The 20,679-nt window shown below is 41.7% G+C and overlaps 1 protein-coding gene across 2 annotated transcripts in view; it reads right to left on the bottom strand.

Moving 5' to 3' along the window:
* LOC126506800 (aldo-keto reductase family 1 member C15-like) overlaps positions 1-20,679 on the bottom strand; it is a 100,502-nt gene that overhangs the window by 56,435 nt on the left and 23,388 nt on the right. Inside the window, exon 1 of one of the 2 annotated variants that reach the window (XM_050150632.1) lies at positions 15,965-16,069. The exons of the other annotated variant lie outside the window; for it this stretch is intronic. The gene's annotated coding sequence lies outside the window, so the exon portion shown is untranslated. Of the gene's footprint in view, positions 1-15,964; positions 16,070-20,679 lie in introns of those variants that run through there. 2 annotated transcript variants of the gene reach the window in all.

Raw genomic sequence — 20,679 nt, 5'->3', positions numbered from 1 at the left:
CGGTAAGAGAGACACATGTCATTAATCATGGTGGGCCCCACTCTCCCACTGTTGAGTGTCTCGTTGACCTCACTTCGCTTCATTTATCAAACTCATTCTTCACCTCATTTTCTCTGTAGAGTTGCAGAGAAGGGCATCTGGGGAGACTAGGAAGGGAGGAAATTCACTTAGACCCTGGTGACCCAGGACTAAAATCCTGCCGTGCCCTAGGGTATAAGGAATGAATTGACTTTCCGTGACGTATGGGTCTTAAAAGCACTGGTGAAACGGTGTCACCATGTGGGGAAGTTGTAAGTCTGAAATCACAGACATCAGTTAGTAAAGCAGGGTAGATGGAATGTGGAGTCCCTACCACCACCACAGCTAGCAGAGTACGCTCCTCAAAAAGCAAGAAGGCAATTCAGTTCACCACAACTCAGTAGCCGGCGTTGGTTCAAACTTTGGGAGTCTGACCCCACATATTTATTTTAGGCATATTTAAGCATGGTAAAATTTGGTGAAAAATTCCCTGATTATAATTAATTCAATCCTGTGTGTGCATAAAGCTTAAGATGTGACTACAGCAACTCTTTGTAAAGTACATGTGATATCTTCCATAAGGATGGGTTCTATAGATGGACTCCAGGTGACACCTTCCATGAAGGTGTGTTCTATAGATTGACAAACTCATGATAAGGGTCTGGGGGAGGATCCACTGAGATCTTGACCACACAGATAACACAAAGTCACCCGACTATTGACCACATCCACGCCCAGCTTTCTTCAAAGGGAGGGCTATGCATTCCTCTCTTTGAAGGACAACACTTTGTGTTTAACGTTCCTGGTTCCCCTAGTGTTTATCTGTGAGCACAAGGACCTCTGTGCCTCACGGAATCAGGTATCCAAGGCTTTGGATGCTCCTCTCTAATAAGCAGGTTTCTCCCTCCCTGTGTTATTCCAACCTTAAGTTTTGCAACATTCTTTATGATGTCTGACTCTAACTCTTGCTCCTCTTAACTCTGATTCTGCTTGCTATGGTTTAAATCAGAATTACTCTCCATGGGCTTGTGTTTGAGCCCTTGTTCACTAGTTGGGAGCAATGTTTTAGGAGTTTGTGCAGCTTTCAGAAGGCAGAAGCTGGTTAGTGAGAGTAGAGGGTCACTTGAGGCTGACCCTTGGGGATTATACCCATCTCTGGTCCCATGCACTCCCATAGGAGTCACACCACACCCCAGCCACCATGCCTTCCCCACCATGAGGAGCTGAAATATTTCTGAATCTATGAGCCAAAATAAACCTTTCCTCCTTAAACGCCTTCTGTCTGGTATCCCAATCACAGTTACGCTGTATAACTCATACAGTATTCTTAACGCCTGTCTTCTGTTTGTGTTCTGGGATTACCCTCCATTCCTGATTACATTAATAGCTGTCACTCAGCGACACTAGCACAATGCTGAGAACTTTACATAAATTGTCTTAATACACTCTGCATCTCAGACTAGAGGGGGTGTACTTAACCAAAAGTCCCAGGTTTTGTGTCCTCTGGACAGCTCTAGCTGTTGTACCTCCTTACCTAAGATGTGTTCTCTAGAATCCTCAGGAGACTTTGTGCAACTATCTGAGGATTATGACTTGGTCATGAAATAGCATGTGTTGAAGACTTGGTCCCTAGCTGGTGGCAGGACTGAGAAATGATTGGACAGATAGATCCAGGGGGCACTGACTTCATCAACGCATTGCCTCATTGTGATGGTTCATCTTCACTGTCAACTTGACTGGGTTTAGAGTCAACTGGGAAATGGGAACAGGCCCCCAGACTGCACACTAGCAGAAGCAGTTTTGTTCAGGATGAAATCAAGTATGCCAGCACCCCAATGGTCGCCTTGGACAGGACAGTGTGGGCCCAATTCCTCGGCAGAAGGACTTCAGCACAAAGGCTGAGCTTCCAGCATCAACCCAGGCACTTCACTGGGGGAAGGGCAAAGCATCATTGTATACACAATGGTCTGTATGAATTTGCCATGGTCATGTCCATAGGGCCCTCTATATAAAGAGTGGGGCTCCTCTCTTCAGCCAAAAAGAAAATCAAAAACAAAGAAGAAATCTTGGCCCTACTAGAGGCTATATGGCTGCCAAGTGAAGTAGCCATTATTCACTGTAAAAGACAAAAAGGGAAATCCCCAGAGGTCTAAGAGAACAGTGTAGCAGATTCAGCTGCCCAGAAGACAGGCCTAGAACCAGTCAAGCCTCACCATATCTTGCTTACCTTGCCTGAACCTGAAATGATCCACTGCTAAGACTATACACAAAGAAACCAAATGGGCAAAAAGGGAAGATGCCAAACAAGAGGCAAATGGGTGTTGTTTCTTGCCAGATGAGCAACCCATACTTCCTGCCATTATCAGAAAACAAATTGTCACCAAACTCCACCAAGCTGCCCAATAGAAGCAACTAAAACTGCCAAGTTACATAGGCCCAGATAAATAGATAGATAGATAGATAGATAGATAGATAGATAGATAGATAGATAGATAGATAGATAGAGATAGAGAGATAGATAGATATAACCTTTGGTTGTTCCTTTCCCTGGAGTCCAACATTGCCCAGATTTCATGGCCAAAGCTTCCCTAAATCTGGCAAAGGTCCTAAATTGTTAGTGCTCAGTCATCTGTACTGGCCTGACCTTGGGGTATATATCTTCAGCTGTAGCCACTAAGACTACCTCCTGTGCCCATCCACTATGTTCCCCTTTAAAAGGACCCTGCCTATCTCTCATCCCATCTCTGGGGGGGGGTTCCTCTCTCTCTTTCCCCCTCTCTTCTCTTCTGCTACTCCTGTCCCCAGAGGCTGTCTCCCCTCTCCTCTCCCCCATTTACTTCCCCCCAATAAAAACACCTCTACCTGAGCTCTGTCACACAGCATCTTTCTCACTTGTACCGCTTTTTCTAAATTACAACATAGAAGTTGATTGAAAACTACATTTTGCCTGTAATCCAACAAAGCTCAGGATAGGTAAACTAAGTATGTTTGTGAGACCAGCAAAAATTGGGACAAACTCCCACCTTCTGGCCTCCAAAGGGCCAGACATACCCATATCAAGAAGTTCATAAGACAAAAATGACTAACCATCGTCTCCTAAAGTCCTCAGGGGCCCTGGAACAGACCCGGAGCACTGTCCATCAGACCATCAGACGCTTCAGAAGGCTGCACCCTTGCCCATGTCTGAGTCTGACCACAAGTTCAGCCTCATGACCTTATATGGATAAAGAGGATCCTTTAGTCACAGTAAGAAATAAGACTTAGGAAAGTAGAAAAAGTCAAGAATCTAACAACTGGTACCCATATTTGTTCCCCTGCTCCCCTCTCCATTACCTATCCTTCTTACCATCATGGCTGGGCCATTAAGCCTTATGCTCCTAACCCTCCCTATAGAATACCGGTTACTCAACTACCTACTTAGATATGTAAAACAGAGAATAAATTCAATTAAACTACTAGTGCTAAGAAGATTATATAACTCCCTGCCCCTAAAGGAGTCCACAATTTGGCTGATGTCCATGGAATCAATGAGGAATGTAACAGGTCCCAGATCTTAATAGATCCCAGTCCTTAGCACAACTGGTGTCATGATGGAAGCACCACTCAGGCCTTGGCACCTAGCAAGTAGGCAGCACCACCTGCCAAAACAAAAACAAAGGCCAAATCCATCAAAGTTCACAGTGCTGGGAAAGCGCTTCCATGTACTAAACTTGATTTTTGGCCTCTCTAGTTCTGCGTCTGGCAAACTGTTCTTGATAACTGAAGTGTGCAAACCCAGGATGTGGTTTTTGGGCCTAAAAGCCCATCCTAAGAAAGACACCAGGTTTCTGAACACCCAGTATAATCATCAGCCAGTGAATAAAGTATTTGCTTGATCCCCTGTCTGAGTAGTCCTCTATTACCTGCCTACTTGCTAGGTGCCAAGGCCTGAGTGGTGCTTCCACCATGACACCAGTTGTGCTAAGGACTGGGATCTATTAAGATCTGAGGACCTGTTACATTCCTCATTGATTCCATGGACATCAGCCAAATTGTGGACTCCTTTAGTGACAGCAATGTTTTAGGAAAGATTAATGGAGGAGACATAAGCATATGGGTGGTGCCACCCTATGGGATGACTGAATAAAATCAGAGGAGTGAGGGAATGCCGCAGGCACTGACGTTCATCGCTCTGCTTCCGCACTACAGACTTGAGGTCACTTCTTCCTCAGGATCCTCCCTACTGCTTGATGCCATACATTTCCTGCCGTGACAGACTGTATCCTTAAAGATGGAACTGAAATAAACCTCTCCTTCCTTTTTCATTTGCTCAGGATTTTTGGCATAACAATAGAAAGCTAATACAATATGTCAGAACTCACCAAACCTTTAGAAGGAGAATCTATATAGGTGGAATTTAGGAGCTCCTCAGACAGTTGGAGATGTGCCTCTTAATTCAGAGCTGCCAAGTTGGACTTCGGGGCCCATGTTGGCGTTGTCTGGTCCCACACTCAATAAGGAAATGACTCCTTTCTCTTGCCCTTGATCCTCTGTAGTATCTATCCCCCGTCTTGATACGCCATCTGCCTATGTCTCCCATAGAGAAAGAGTAGAACTCAGGCTGCATTCTAAAGGCAAACAGTAATGCGGATTGGGAACTAAGCGTTTTCAGGTAACACCTACTTCTTCACTCCCTCTTCCACTATGCTTGGAAATTTCTTTGGCGCCTGAATCTCAAAGAAATGCTTCGAGCATAACACCCCTATCATGCAATGGTCTTCAGGATAAAAATGCTAATGGAAACTAGAAATAGGTTGTTCTACCCCCAGATTTCATGGTAATAAGGAAACAATCTGTGAATCAGCTAACGCAAAGGGCAAGGGGTGGGGAAGGTTAAAGCAAAAGCAAATGCTGAATCCATCACCTGATACTACCACCCAGCCCACCAGCCTATTTAATTACGGCCTGAGTATGTGAGTAATTAAAAATAACAATCATAGTCACTGGGCTATTGTGCTGAGAAGAATAGGTAGGCAATGAAGAGGTGGTGACCCTGACCTTGTATACTAAGAGAATTTGAAGGGTTCTTCTAAATATGGGAGCCACCCACTGAACAACGTGTTAAGGAGAAGCCGAGAAAGGGAGCGTGACCCATTCTTGTCCACAAGGGATGCCGATGATAGGCAGTGACGCATAGATGTGAAGTGCAATCACAGGTTTCAAAGATAGACTAAATTAATGTCCCAGTTCCTCCATCTCCTACCTTCACGAGCCCAACTAAATTTATCGCTTCTTCATCTGCCAGGGAGAATAACCATCATAACTCCATCCCAAGGCATACGTGGTTTGTAGTAACCTGTCAAGTTAGTGTCACGAGAAACTTTACTCAGAATCATATGACTGAAATATTAATCTCAGTGCCTAGCTACAGGTAGAGAGCCACCAGATGGCTGATAATCACTGCTACAGCGTTGATGTCGTGTCTGTGTTTCCATTTCCAGTTCGATGACAGATGTTCAGCTGGGGCTTCGCATTCAGAGCTTCAGCCATAACTGCCTCTGACCCCAGTCCTACTTGTCTTTATTTTCTCGAAGGATTGGATGTGTAGAGCAATTTCCAAAAAGAAAGATACTGGTCAAACATAAAAACTGCAAGCCGGGCAGTGGTGGCGCACGCCTTTAATCCCAGCACTTGGGAGGCAGAGGCAGGCGGATCTCTGTGAGTTCAAGGCCAGCCTGGTCTACAAGAGCTAGTTCCAGGACAGGGACCAAAAGCTATGGAGAAACCCTGTCTCGGGGGGAAAAAAAAAACTGCATTTTTGAGCTTCTTAAATATCACAATTTCTGACTTGCTGTTCCTTCTAGCAAGAAGGGATGAATGAATCCCACTGAGTCCACAGAAAGAATCCAGGAGAGAATACACAGGCCCGAGGCAGGAGAGGATCCAGGAAAGGATCCAGAGGCCAGAGGCAGGAGAACAGACAAGATCATGATCAGTAAAATATGAAAAAAAATGAATATCCACTAAAAGGAAGAAAAAAGACTTTCAGGAGTTTGAGTTTCATGTTTTTTGCCTTTAGTACTATCTTTTATTTTTATTTTAAAATTTTGATTTGTTTGAGTTCAGATCTTATGCCTACTAGGCTGGCTGAGAAAGCTGTCATACAGGAGGCTAACCTTGAACTTCTGACTGGTCCTCCTGTCTCCTGAAGCTGGGATTATAGGTAAGTGCCACCATGACTGAGGCTCTGGGGATCAAACCCAGGGCTTATCCATGCTAGGCAGGCACGCTGTCAATTGAGCTACACCCCAGGCATTATTTTCCCTTTCTCACTGACACATAATAACTGTATCTTAATCTGGTACAGTGTGATAATTCACTACATAAAATGGGTAATAACCATGTTAGCATAATTAATTTTCATATCATCAGTTGTCTGTGTACTTGGAGTCTTCAAATTCCTCCATTAAAATTGATCATAGTTTGAGCTAGTGAAGGATGCCCATGCCTAGAATTTCAATACTTGCAAAACTGAGGCTGGAAGGTTGCCATTAATTCAAAACCAACCTAGAAACAAAGTGAAAAGAAAGGAAACTACCAATTACACACACACACACACACACACACACACACACACACACACACGAGCAAATTTTATATAAATAGTACACGCTCTCGTGTGCGTGTGTGTGTGTGTGTGTGTGTGTGTGTGTTATTACCCCAGCACTTAAGAGCTGAAGGCAAGAAAAACAGGGGTTTAGGTCCTCTTCACCTACATAGTGAGTTCAAAGCCAACCTGAGTCATATGAGAGCCTGTGTGAAATAAAATAACAATGGTGGTGATTCCATCCACTATACACCTGTTACAACAGCGCAAGTTCAGAACACAGACAATAGCAAATACTGATGATGAGATGCTGGGCAGCAGAATCTCTTATTGCTAACGAGAATGCAGAATGATACAGCTACTTTAGAAGGCACTTTATTACCTTCTTATTAAAGTAAACATATTCTATGCAATCCAGCAACAAACACTTCCAATGAATTGAAAGCTTATGCCCACACAAAACCTACACATAAGGGACTAGAGAGATAGTTCGAGGGTTATGAGCACATAGAACTCTTGCAGAGGACCTCAATCTGGTTCCCAGCATATATGAAGGGCAGTTCACAATTGCCTGTAACCAACTCCAGGGGAGTCAAATGCACAGAAATGCAGTTTTGTCCTCCACCAGTGCCTAAGATCATGTGCACTTAACTACACACAAAAAATTAAAAATAACATAAAAATGGGACTATTTTATTATAAATTGTCACATGCTGTGGGAACTTCTTCAGACTAAAAATTACTACATGTAGGTGTTTAAGTTAGTTTCATTAAGAATTGTCAAAACTTTAAAAGTGATTATCTTTCAGTAAATGGGCAGATAAACTATGGTGCACACTGTTATAATTCAGAAACATTGCAAGAGAGAGAGTCATGTCATACAACAGAACTCTTGTGTGGAAGGTTTATTAGGAGAGAAAAGGAGAGGCAGAAAGGTGACAAAGAAGCAAGCAGAGAAGGGGGACAGAGAGGGAGAAAGACTGGCCCCTGGGGACATGAGTGGCAGAAAAAAAAGGAGAGAGAGAGAGAGAGAGAGAGAGAGAGAGAGAGAGAGAGAGAGAGAAAGAGAAAGAGAGAGGAGGTGAGCAAGGCCCACCTTTTAAAAGGCAAGGAAATGAACATGCACAGGTGCTCTTAGTGGCTGCAGCTCAGGATGTATCCTGTCAGGACCCCACGGGCAGGCCAGTACAGATGCCCAAATACTAACACACACACAACAATGATATGTGACTGATATACGATACAGCACTAAAAGATTGTCTGTCAGACCATGAGTTGTCATGGAGGAAAATTAAATGCACTAGACTAGGTGAAAGAAGTGAGTCTGCAAAGGCTGCATGCTGTACAAACCTACTACATGACATTCTGAAAAAAGGAAAGGGAAGCTTGCCCAGCGCCAATGGGGAAGCGGGGAGGGGAGAAGGAGTGCACAGAGGTCTCAGGTGGGTAGCAGGTGTGACCCGTAATGGTGTCAGATGTCGTTGCACATTTCTCTAAACCCAGGGAAAGTACAGTGTAAAGAGAACCTAGGAGAAAGTGAGCCCTAATGGACTTAGGGATTATGAGATTGTGTCAATGTAGGTTTGTGACGAACTTACCACTCTGATGGGAATACTGATAGCATGGAAGGCTGTAGAAGTGGGAAAGCAGGAGATACGTGGGAAATCTTTGTATTTTCCTTGTACGTTTTTTATGAACTAAAAAAAACTCTCAAAATTTAAATTTGGTTTGACATCCCTCCTTGCAAGTGCTCGGTAAATCCTCTTGGAATGCACAAATAGATCACTAACGTCCACCAACCCAAAGACTGGGGGTCATAAATAGCATGGGAGGCTTATAGCAAAGACTCCCCCACTCTGCTGGAACCACCTACCAATACTCCCACAAATGCATTGCAAAATTGCTGTGATTTATTACTTTCTTTTGTTCTGTTACTACAAAACCATTACTGTATTGGAACATGGTATTTGGAGCAATTGGAATCTGTGTTCCTGTGTGTCACTTGTACTTGGCTGCAGAACAAACTAACTCTTAATTCTTTAGGATGAGTACTGTATTTCTGCATTTAAAAAAAGGAAATTCAGGGGAGCTTTCTATTACAAACTAGTCAAAGTGTCCTAGACAGATGATAGAAAAATAGATAGATGATAGGTGGATGGATAGATGATAGATCGATAGATCGATAGATGATAGATAGATAGATAGATAGATAGATAGATAGATAGATAGATAGATAGATAGATCGATAGATCGATCGATCAATGGGTGGATAGATAGATAGATAGATAGATAGATAGATAGATAGATAGATAGATAGATAGATCGATCAATGGGTGGATAGATGGATAGGTGATATGTAGGTGATAGATGATGAATAGAAATCTGTATATCATGATAACATTCTAACCAAAGTTTTATTTGAGAAAATAGATGCACTGCTTTAAAGGTAACCATGAAGAAGCAGGATGCTATAAACTACTTGTAATTCAATCAACCATCCTTTGGAACTTGCAATACTGATTTCAAGTGTCACTTGCCTTGGTGGGTGGATAACCTTGGGACTTATTCATCAGGGGTGATATAGTCTGAAAAGTGAAACTATCCACATTCTTTGCTGATGTATTTGCTGGATATCTAATGACGTGCTAGGGATACAGTGTTAATAAGAAGTACAGAATTGCCTGCTGTACTGAACTTTTTCTTTCCCTGTCATCTTTTTTTTTATGTATTTTTTTCAGTGCTGAGGTTGAACCCTGCCTAGTCCTTGCTTTGCACTCTATCACTGAGCTATACCCCAAGCCCCCCAAGCTTCTATTTTCAAAGTGCATTGAAGGAAAGCGACAGGATGGGAAGGAGGTCTTCCACAATTAGTAAAGAAAAGATGGGAATGTCTTTCCACAAAAGTTCTTCGTCTTAGTGTGAGCCTCCATAGAGCAGAACTGTCACACGCTAGGTTCCCTTGGTTATGACTCAAGCATCACTTTGGGAAATCATTGTGCCCACTGTTTGGAATGTGAGTCAGCTCTGAGAAAACTTACAAAACTGTTCATGACTAGGCATTCACAGTAGAATATTTACCTGACATGCTTGAGACTCTGGGTCCATCCCTAGCATAAAAAGAAAGAGAGAGAGAGAGAGAGAGAGAGAGAGAGAGAGAAAGAAAGAAAGAAAGAAAGAAAGAAAGAGGAAGGAAGGAAGGAAGGAAGGAAGGAAGGAAGGAAGGAAGGAAGGAAGGAAGGAAGGAAGAAGGGAGGGAGGGAGGGAAGGAAGGAAGGAAGGAAGGAAGGAAGGAAGGAAGGAAGGAAGGAAGGAAGGAAGGAAGGAAGGAAATTTTTAAACTGCCCTGGTTGGTCTTAGGTTGACTGCTGGCATCTCTTATTTTCCATTACGCATCCCACCCTCACCACCATATGCTTTATTCTGTTACCTATTGTTTGACTCTGTAATATGCTAAAGGAGTTCTCCCTTCCATGGCACTGGGTCAAAGTCTGGATTTCTCAAAGACTGACAACTTCCCAGGCACAGAGCAAACTATCTGATACTATGGCTGGTGACACCATCATAGTCTAATAAGAGGAAAGTTATGAGTTGTGTTCCTAACATCACACAAAAATGCACACTGCCAAGCCAGGCGGTGGTGGCACATGCCTTTAATTCCAGCACTAGAGAGGCAGAAGCAGGCAGATATCTGTGAGTTCAAGGCCAGCCTGGTCTACAAGAACTAATTCCAGGACAGGCTTTAAAATTAGAGAGAAAGCCTGTCTCGAAAAAAGAAAATGCACACAGTCTTGTCTTGAGTCCCCTATTTGGGGAACATAAGAAAAGGGCATAGGTATCCAGTTACAAACATGTTAGTGTTGTTTGTGACCCCAGGATTTCATCATTGTTCTATTTTAGCAAATTCTCTTTCCTAACCCTTACCTCCTATCCAGGTTCCATGAACCATCCCCCTTCCTTCAAGAACTAAAGCCTGTAACTGAAATGCATCTTCCTGATCCTCCATGATTTAATTTGACTCTAATTTGATTTCAAATACAGCGAACACAGATCTATCACCATGCTTTACGACAATTGATATCTTCTTCCCCTGGACATAATCTGACATGAGAAAAGTGGGGAAGGGGCCATAAACCAATGGAGTGGAGATACTTTAAATATATTTAATATTTGAAACATCTGTCCCTGGGTCATCCAAGAGTGGGTCAGAAATGATCTTCCTGCTTGCCTTCATTTGAGAAGAAGTTCCCCCAGGGAGACTAAATCATGCCTTCACTGGTGATGAAAGGATAAACTGAAGATGCAGGGAGAGAAAGGCCATGGTTATGTCAGAGAAGAAAACGTTGACTGACTGCTTCAAACTTTTTGATTGTGCAAAGTACAGTGTTTGAGCCAGAGCCAAATTATCTTGGACTATTTTTATTTTCTTAATAACCATTCATTGTCCACCTGTGTCTGATCATACCCTTTCAATGATCAGGTGAAATAAATTAGAATGTATTGGCAAACCAACAGAAAAGCTAAAATAACAAAAGAGACACAGAATTAGCAAGGTTGAGAACCACTGAGCTAGAGGAATGGTAGAATGACAGTGATGGGAAAGAGGAGAGCAGAAAACACTGGTGGTCAAAAAATTGAGTGGGAAGAAGTATGATGGGAGGGGGAGGAGGAGTGGTTGAGTTAACAAAAATTAAGGAAGTATGTTAAAGCCTCATGGAAACCCACTAGTTAGTAAGTAAATTTCAACGTATAACTTTTTAAAAGAGCAATTTGAGTAGAGTTATCCTGCATAGGTGAGCAATGCTGCTCCCAGAAGATATAGGTTATTAATTAAAATCACAATACAGGGCAAGGGATACCTCATTATGAGTTATTGGTCAGGGAGGCCCTAGAGGGCTCCAAAATAGCACAAATTACTGCCATTGCCCATAGTTATCCACTGTAACTACACAGTAAGATGCTGTTAACGGAGACACTTCACACTTTGGCTGCAGAACATGGAGAAATCAATCTCAAGTGAACAAAGAAGCTTCCTCCCTGCTGGCTAGCTTTCATAGGGCTAGAGAGTGCTGTAATCCGTGGCCCCAGGTTGCTTAAAAAGGACAAAGGATTGCCCAGTTTAGGCTGAACATTCCATATCTTATTCTCAGCATTTTGGCCCTATCTACTTCTCTGCATTAACTACTACCCAATGAGAAAGAAAGAAAGAAAGAAAGAGAGAGAGAGAGAGAGAGAGAGAGAGAGAGAGAGAGAGAGAAAGAAAGAAAGAAAGAAAGAGAAAAACTTATCTGACCAATGTTGAGAGCAGCCAAGGTTTTATGGGTTTATCTAGACGCCATCTTGCTAACATGACCATTTAGTAAAATAACACCAGCAGCTTCTACTTTAAGGTAAATGACATCCCCAGTCTTGGGCTTTGAACCCAAGATTATGGCAGCAGGTGTGGCATTATCTCTAATGAAGCAGGCTTCAATTACAGTCAGAGAGAAGTTAGTTACCCCATAACAGCAATGCCACTATTACAAAAGTGGAGAGATCCTGCCTTGTAAGTTAGTACTGTGGCCGTCTGGATAAGACCATTGATGCCTTTTTACTCCCAGAAGCCCACATAGCACCTTTTCCCCTCCCATCTGGATCCATCCTGTCTGTTTCTCAGTAGAAAACAAACAGGCTTCTAAGTGATAATAATAAAATAAAATATAACGAGATAAATCAAAAACCAACACCAGAATTGGAAAAGACAAGCAAAAGGAAAAGAGCCCGGGAGAAGGTACAAGAAACATAGACTCACTTGTTTGCACACTCAGGAATCCCATGAAAATCACTAAATCAGAAATCATATTATATACACAAAAGACTTGTATGACAAAAAGAGAGAAGAAATATATATACACACATGTATATATACATATATATGCAGTCAAAATGAAAAATAACAAGCTAAAATTTTAAAAAATGGAAAAATTCATGACATAACATTATGAGACTAGGAATCTCCAAAGATGCCACTGAGTTCATTTTCTATTGGCCATCTACTGCTAGGCATGCAGCCCACAGTAGATTGTGTTAATTTAGAGGGTCTTGTTTTCTTCCAACTGGCTCTTATGCTCCTTCTACCACCTCTTCCACCAGCTTTCCAAGCCCTGGGGAGAGGGATTTGGTAGAGATATCTTGTTTAGGGGTGAATGTTCCAACGTCTCTCACTCTCTGCATAGTACCTATCTTTAGGTTTCTGTATTTTTTCCCTCTGCTGCAGGAGAAAATTTCTCTGATGGTGACTGAGCAAAGCATTGATCTGTGAGTAAAGCATTATGTCCTTTTATAGCTACCTTTTTTTAAAGAACAGTAATATTTAGTTTTACTGAAGGTCCCTGGCTTGGTTAGTCTCAGGTTGTGGATCACCTAAGTATGTCGGGTATGAGTTCCATTTTACCAAGTGGGCCTCCAGTCAAGTCAGATACTGGTTACTCCCACAAACCTTGTGCCACCGTTGCACTAACATATCGTGCAAGGGCACTGTTGTAGATCAAAGGGTTTGTGGCTGTGCTGGTGTTTGTGTTTCTTTTTTGGTAGAGTGCAGAGTATCTTTCTGTATCAAAGACCCCAGAATAATGAGATGAAGGCTCTATGTAGACCCAAGCTTGAATTCTCTGTGTTCAATGAGTTGAGAAGGTGTTGTCTTCAGCAATGGGACCTTGCCCTTAGTTGTGGAGAGCAGCAACCTATAGACTTGTCAACTGCATTGATTGTTCGGGAGTTTCCATCAGACCCCTTTGACCAAACATATAGTTGCATAAGAGTTATTATCTATACTATTGAAGGGCAAAGAGGACTCTTGTCAATGAAACATGCCCAGGAAAAATAATAAAAATCATGGAGCTGGGAGAAGAACAAGATACATTACAATAGAAAAGAAACTGAATCAAGGAAAGAAAATGTTATTACTCTCTCATTTGCCATTAGTTTTTATATTAAAACCTTTGTTTGAACGAGGAGGTCATGATGGCCTATTGTCCACTGGCTGAAATGAGTGAGCTCTCCTCTAACCATATCTCACAACTTTTTACCTTCTGTAAAAGTGTGATTGACAGCAGAGATACAAGAGCTAGAAAGAAAACTCAAGCAGACAATCCTCAAAGTTAAGAGCTTATCAATAACATGTAGCATCCCTTCTTATCCTATTCTTTCTGCACTCAAGCTTAAAAATCACTTATCGTAGACACAAATAATCCAAGTTCATGAAAGTTATAAGAAACAAATAAATTTCTTTAACATTAAGCAAGAATTCTTCAGTACATTCACAACTGCCCTGGAGCTTTGTATTCAATATAATTTCACTTTCTTTCCCTGACTGGAAACTTTAATGGATTCCTGACAAGATTATGCCTTAACTCCTACATCCTCTCTCTGATCATCCCATCCCTGACTAACATGTGACCTTTTATAACTGAAGTATTGAAAGCCATTAATGGTCTCATTGCTTCTGATTGCCAACACTTGCAAACTGTGCTATGGCATTTATCAATTGCTTGTTAGGCTGGGCAAGGATCATTCCCAGCATTGGTTTATTCTCCACAAACTAATTTCCCTTAATTATAAGAAGCTCAGCTCTTACAGTCCAGGCAAATAAACTACTAATGGATTTGTCATGAAGCCCACAGTAAGAAGAAATACAAAAGCAGTTGATATTTAGCAAAGTTAAATAAGAGTGAACCCTCAGAAATTGAATTCACTTTTCTGTAGCCCTGACAACATTTAAGACTCTTTTACTGGAAGGCTGGGAAATATCGCTCCAGGTCATTTGTTCCTATGGAAAGAAGGTGATGGTAAAAAATGATCTAACACTCCAGACTTAATGTTCTCCTTCCTGTCCTTTACCTCACTTCCTGAAGGAACCGCAAACTTATTTCTCTTTTTTATTTTATTTTTGAGATTATGATGCAATTACAACATTTTCCTTCTCTTTTCTTCCTCCCAAACTTCCCATATACTCCTCCCTGCTGATCTTCAAATTTGCAGCCTCTTTTTCCACTAATTGTAAATTAAATGCACACACACACATACACACACATTTATATATTCCCAAATACTATCTGTTTGGCCTGTATAATGTTACTTATATGTTTGGAGGGCTGATCATTTGTTACTGAACAACCAACTAGATGCTTTTCCCTTTTTTCCTGGGGAAGACCTCTCCCTCTCCCAGTTTTCTTCGGTTGCTTATAACTCTTTGAGTAGGTTTGAGGCCTTGTAGGCTTTTCCCAGTCTAGTTTGGCATGCCCATTGTTGTCATCTTTGTTCAGCTCATGTTTAGGAAGGATGTTGGTGATATAGCTTCTGATGCTACTAGGAGACACACTCTCACAGCAAGCTTCCTGATCCTCTGGGTCTTACACTCTTTTTAGTTGCTCTTCTGAATACACCCTGAGCACTCGGTGTAAGAGTGTTTTGTAGATGTATCTGTTGGGACTGGGCTCCACAACTCCGTATTTTGATTGGTTGTGGTTTTCTGTAGTACTCTCTATCTGTAGTAGGAGGCCACTCATTCATTCCTGGCCACTTAGACCCAAAATAATCACACAGAGGCTATATTATTTACAACAGTGTTTGGCCGATAGCTTAAGCATATTGCTAGTTAGCTCTTACATCTAGTATTAATCCATCTCTATTAATCTGTGTAATGCCATGTGACTTACCAGCAAGGTTCTGGCTCATCTGTTCCCAGTGGTGGCTACATGGTGTCTCTTGACTCAGCCTTCTTTCTCCCAGCATTCGGTTTAGTTTTCCCCACCTACCTTTACTCTGCCCTATCACAGGCCAATGCAGATTCTTTATTCATTAACCAATAAAAGCAACACATATACAGAAGGACTGTATGTTTTAGAAGTCTCTTGGACAGCCTTAGCTAACAACTCAAAGGAGGACTTTTTGTGCCTGGTATTAGAATTTTGTTAAATATTCTTTGGCTCTTTGAGAGGAAACCATTAGCTGAGATGAAGGAGTTCATTAAGATTATAGAAATAACTATGGAATAAACCATGGTATTACATGTATTATAAGACTTTTAGGTAAATTAAGTTAATAGTGTGATTCCTTGAGGCTTTTCAGACATCCTTATTATTATTTTACCCATCTCCCTTCTTCTGTATTTACTTCCCTTACCCTTCATAAAGAGCACCCGCCTGAATCTTAATTCTTTAATTGCCTCTCAAACAGCCTCATAAAATTCCAGGAGGAAAAACTTACCCTTATAAGATATGGGCTCTTACCAACTCTATGGGCTTAGGCAAATCACTAACCTCCTACTCAATTACAGCTGGGGTTCAATTAAGTTTTTGTACAAGAGACATTATAAAACTTTACCTACTTCTGAGAACAGTTTGAATTCTGCCCAAGATCTCTTCCATGATCATGTTCCCAGGAGATGTTACCTCCTCGCTGTCATGATTCCAGTATCACTCTCAGATCATGAAGATCTAAAGCCTCTTTTCACAGTAGCTGAAGGTGTTCAGATACATCAGGGTGGAAAGCATGGCTTTCAGGTAAACAGTCAAACTCCTCCATGTATAAAAGAATCCTCAATTATGAGATCCAGGCTCAAGGTCTGCGCTCAAGTTCAGACAGAAAGATGGATAGAAAAAAGCTTTAGGTGACAGAAAGAAAGAATACATGTGTGACACTATTTCTGCAGGAGATATGAACAAATGTATATTAAATTCTAAAGTAAAGATAGATACTGCCGAAGTCCAGCTTACTGAGCCAGTAAGTTTCACCGGAGTCACTGAAATGAGCATAAATGAGGTATTTCCTTCAGGATCAGAAATCACTCAAAGAAAGCCTCGTCACCAAAAGCCTGCCCCAGCATGGGTGACTGCCCACAAAAGCTGGAAGCCTGCAGTGCACCACACAATCCGAAGAACAATGCGCAGGAGAGTCCCTTTCCCAGGCCACTTAGATGGTCCTCCCATCTTCCAAACAGCTCACTGGTCTAAACGTCTTTCAGGCAACTCAGTTGGTCTCTTCTTCTGAGAAATCTGGCTGGTCTGCTTCTTCCAGGCAACTCAGGTCAGCTGGCCTGAGCCTCCTTTAGATAGCTCAGCCCCCCTGACAGTGTCTCTCATATAAGCTTGAGAAGGAGGGGCCTATTGGATCTTGCTAGTTTCAGAGACTTTCTGAAGCTTTTGAGTCCTGAGTTTTCGGGAGTTTCCCTGGAGGATGGAATGTCTCACCTCCCCTTGGAACATCCCTGAATTTTAATGAGCTCCTCTTCAGGATGTAGTGTTTAATCATGGAGGAAATTCCTGTATAACAAATGTGTGCCCTGGTGCTGTCATTCAGTTTAATTCCTGTTATTACCACCAAAGTTGTTACGAAGACTCTGTGCCTCCTTCCGCGTGTATCCATTCTCATTCAGTTAGTTAGCATTTATAGGGAGCTTGTTTACTGTGTAGTAGGCTTTGGGATAAAGGTCTGGTAACAAACCAGGCACAGTTTCTATTCTTAGGAAATTCATTCAACAATAGAAGAGATACTTAGGAAATTGAAGTCATTTATAGCCTGACAGAGCTGATCACAGAGAGTTCCTGAGAACTGGGGGCTCATTACAGGCAGAAAAAATAGATTTTTTTTTTTACAAAATCCAAGGTTTGGGGGGATGGTTTCAAAAGAGAAGGAAATAATTGCAAGTCAACCCAGTTTCCTGACCTTTCTTTTTATCACATTGCCTAGACTCACAGAAGGCCAGCACAGCATCTCATAGAAGCATTTGGAAGTGTTAAAGGCCTAAGGAATTCAAAGTTGTAAGTCAGCAGTCAGGTGGAGAAATGACTCAGCTCACATGAACCTGAGTAATGCCTGTGTACCCTTTGGGTAAGTTGTTCAAACCTTGTTGGGGATTCTGCCTTCCTGCAACGACAGCAACTGACTGAAAGAACAAAATGAGAACAGTTGATGAATGTTTAAAAGTGGCAGAATGGAACCCATCCAAGGAATCAGCCTGATCTACAGGTGTGCAAAATGTCTCAAATTCAGCCCTAGGGAAAATTGTTCAAAAGAGCAATGGCTTCCCTGTCCTGATATTTCCATCGCTCTCATTCCTGAAGTCAAGTGCCTTTAAAAAGATCTCTCTCTCTCTCTCTCTCTCTCTCTCTCTCTCTCTGTGTGTGTGTGTGTGTGTGTGTGTGTGTGTGTGTTTACTTGCAAATACAGGTGTCCTTGGAGGCCAGAATAGGGCACCAAATCCCCTGGAGCTGGAGTTACATAAGCAGCTGTGAGCCACCTGAAGTGCGATACTGAGATACAATGGTCCTCTGTAAGATCAACAAGTACTCTTAACCAATAAGCCATACCCCAGTCCCCAACTTTCTTTTTGATGTCCCGCTATTTCTATCCCTGGAAAGCAATGTAATAGGCCATTCAAATGAATAAGCAGAGGATGATAAAGATGAAATAAAATGCTCTGTTTCTTATATGCCAGAAACTCTGGTCCCATAATATTCATATAAAGAAAGTCATTTAGGTTAAGAGAGCCCTTTCCTTGCTCTCAAAGCAATTCTCAGTCCTTTTGTCCATCATCTGTAAGTTTTGAGCAATTTAAACTCAATAGAGGGGACTTGCCCATCTTCCAGCATAGTGGCCTATAAGTCTCAAACCATGAGCCAAGAAGAACTCTTCCTCCCTTGAGCTGCTCTTGTCACATATGTGGCCACAGACACCACACCTCACTTCTATTGCTTGTATTTGGAAGCAGCAAGCTGATGCTATTAGGTAGGGCCCTGTTTAAATATATATACATATCTTAGAGTGTTTCTGGACCACTTGAAAGTCTTAATATGAACCCATATTAGCATAATCCTTGGGCTTCTGGTTGTAAATTTTCCTACAAGACTTTCATTTTTTCCCACCCAAATACTAGGCAGAACAAAGATATTTTTATCTCTCTGGGTAAAAAGGGCAGGGAGTACTTTTTCCCATCTTGATCATTCACTTTATAAAAAGCACTTTCTTAACAAATGCTTTCCTTATGATTGGGTTTCCCTTAAGCAGTGGCCTCTGAAGGACAGCTTAATATCCTTCTCCAGCATCTACCTCTGATATATTGTCCAGTGGAGCAGAGATTTGTAAACACCAGAGTAACAAGATGGCATTTAAAGGTGCTCTGTTGAACCATAATGCAAATCTTAATACAGTCCTGAGGTCTCTGGGACATTCAGATAGTTTTCCTCTAATTGACATGCACAGAAATAAACCTGAGCAAATTATCCTGAGGGTGATGATGTAATCAGAAGACTGGGGTGAGGAAGAAGTTGTCAGCCCTGTGACGAGCCCCTGGATACTTCCAAACCTGGTCTAGCACTTCTTACAGAATCATACAGAGAGAGAGAGAGAGAGACAGAGACAGAGAGAAAGACAGACACACACACAGAGACAGAGACAGAGACAGAGGCAGAGAGAAAGACAGACAGACACACACATTTAAGTGAGAGAACTTTTTTAATTTTTACATTTTATTTAGTATGTGTGCGCAACACAATATTGTACCCCTCCTTCTACACGTTTAATTTTTACATTTTTTATTTAGTGTGTTTGCAACACAAAACATTCCCCTCCTTCTACATATTTTGATCTCTTTCTAAGCCCTTTTTTGTTTCCCTTACCTTGTCTCAGAACCTGAAACTTGAGCTTGGGTTTTGACATTCTGTTCCAAAACCTCAGAGTATTTTTCTAAATAAAGGCAGTTTCTTGCAGAGAGAAATGCCAAAATTCAGCTTTTGGACATTTTTGAGGGTATTTTTTCCATCCCAAAACCCATGACTTACATTTCAGCCCCACTATTTTGCCCCCAAAACCTCTTTGAAAATAACGGCTTCAAAACCCATTGAAATAGTGTACATGGCTGTTATAAAGGGCCAAAAAAAAAAGTTATAGTTTGAGAAAAGATAAGAGATGCAGTTTTGAAAACTCTGCACTTCACCTGCTTCTAGAACAGTCATATCGAGATGGATGTTGGGTATGTGTTGTTCTCTGGCTCTTCACAAAGAAATGCCTGCGCTGAAACCTCAGGATGAGTTGTCACACAGCAGAAGCAGCTTCAGCTTAGACAGCATCCTCCCAGGAAGATGCAAAGAACAAGACAAGCTGGAATGTGAGTATGAGAATTCTGTGCAAGCTGAAGTTGGCAGTGAAGGGCACGTTCTGCTTCTGCGGAGGACCCAAGTTCAGTTTCCAGTACCTACGTCAGACAGCTCACAACCACCTGTAACTCCAACTCCAGAGGATCCAATGCCCTCTTCTGGTCTCTCAAGCACCTGCACTTAAATGTGCATACCCCCATACAGATACATACAATTAAAAATAAAACAAATCTTTAAGAAAAAAAAAAAGAAAACAAAGAATTCTGTGAAGAACACTGTATTTCTAAGATGCCAGGAAAGATCAAGAACCAGCTGAGAGTAGTGCTCCAGATCCAAGAGATTAGTTTAAGAAGGAAGTAATAAGTGACAGAAAGATTAAGGAAAGATTAAAAGAAAGTTGTTGGGGAATCATTCATCATTCCACCTATTTAAGATAGGATGGTTATATTTTACCCTGTAGGGATATTGAGAGGAGTAAAGGAATTGATGTATGGAAAATACACACTTCAAGATGGCCCAAAGTCCTATGGTGGTCCATCCATGGCTACTTTTCTGCTTCTTAGTGATCTTTCAGTGATCTTTTCCCTACATTCTGTTCTTTTATTCATGTCTTTTTCCCTTACAATACAATAGCTACAAAAAGTGTGATTCATTTTGTAAATGTTAATTATTGTCTGCTCAGTAAGGGCCTCATTGAATAAATGGGACCTACTGAGACTGAGAAGCTTCTGTAAAGCAAAGGACACTGTTGCTAAGACAGAAAGGCAACCCACTGACTGGGAGAAGATCTTCACCAACCCCGCAACTGACAAAGGTCTGATCTCCAAAATATATAAAGAACTCAAGAAACTAGACCGTAAAAGGCTAATCAACCCAATTATAAAATGGGGCACTGAGTTGAACAGAGATCTCTCAACAGAAGAAGTTCAAATGGCCAAAAGACAC

Source organism: Alexandromys fortis, unplaced genomic scaffold (assembly GCF_014885135.2).
Source record: "Alexandromys fortis isolate MF-2015 unplaced genomic scaffold, M_Fortis_MF-2015_v1.1 scaffold_69, whole genome shotgun sequence".
Lineage (NCBI taxonomy): Eukaryota > Metazoa > Chordata > Mammalia > Rodentia > Cricetidae > Alexandromys > Alexandromys fortis.
This window is presented reverse-complemented; position numbering and strand designations above follow the sequence as displayed.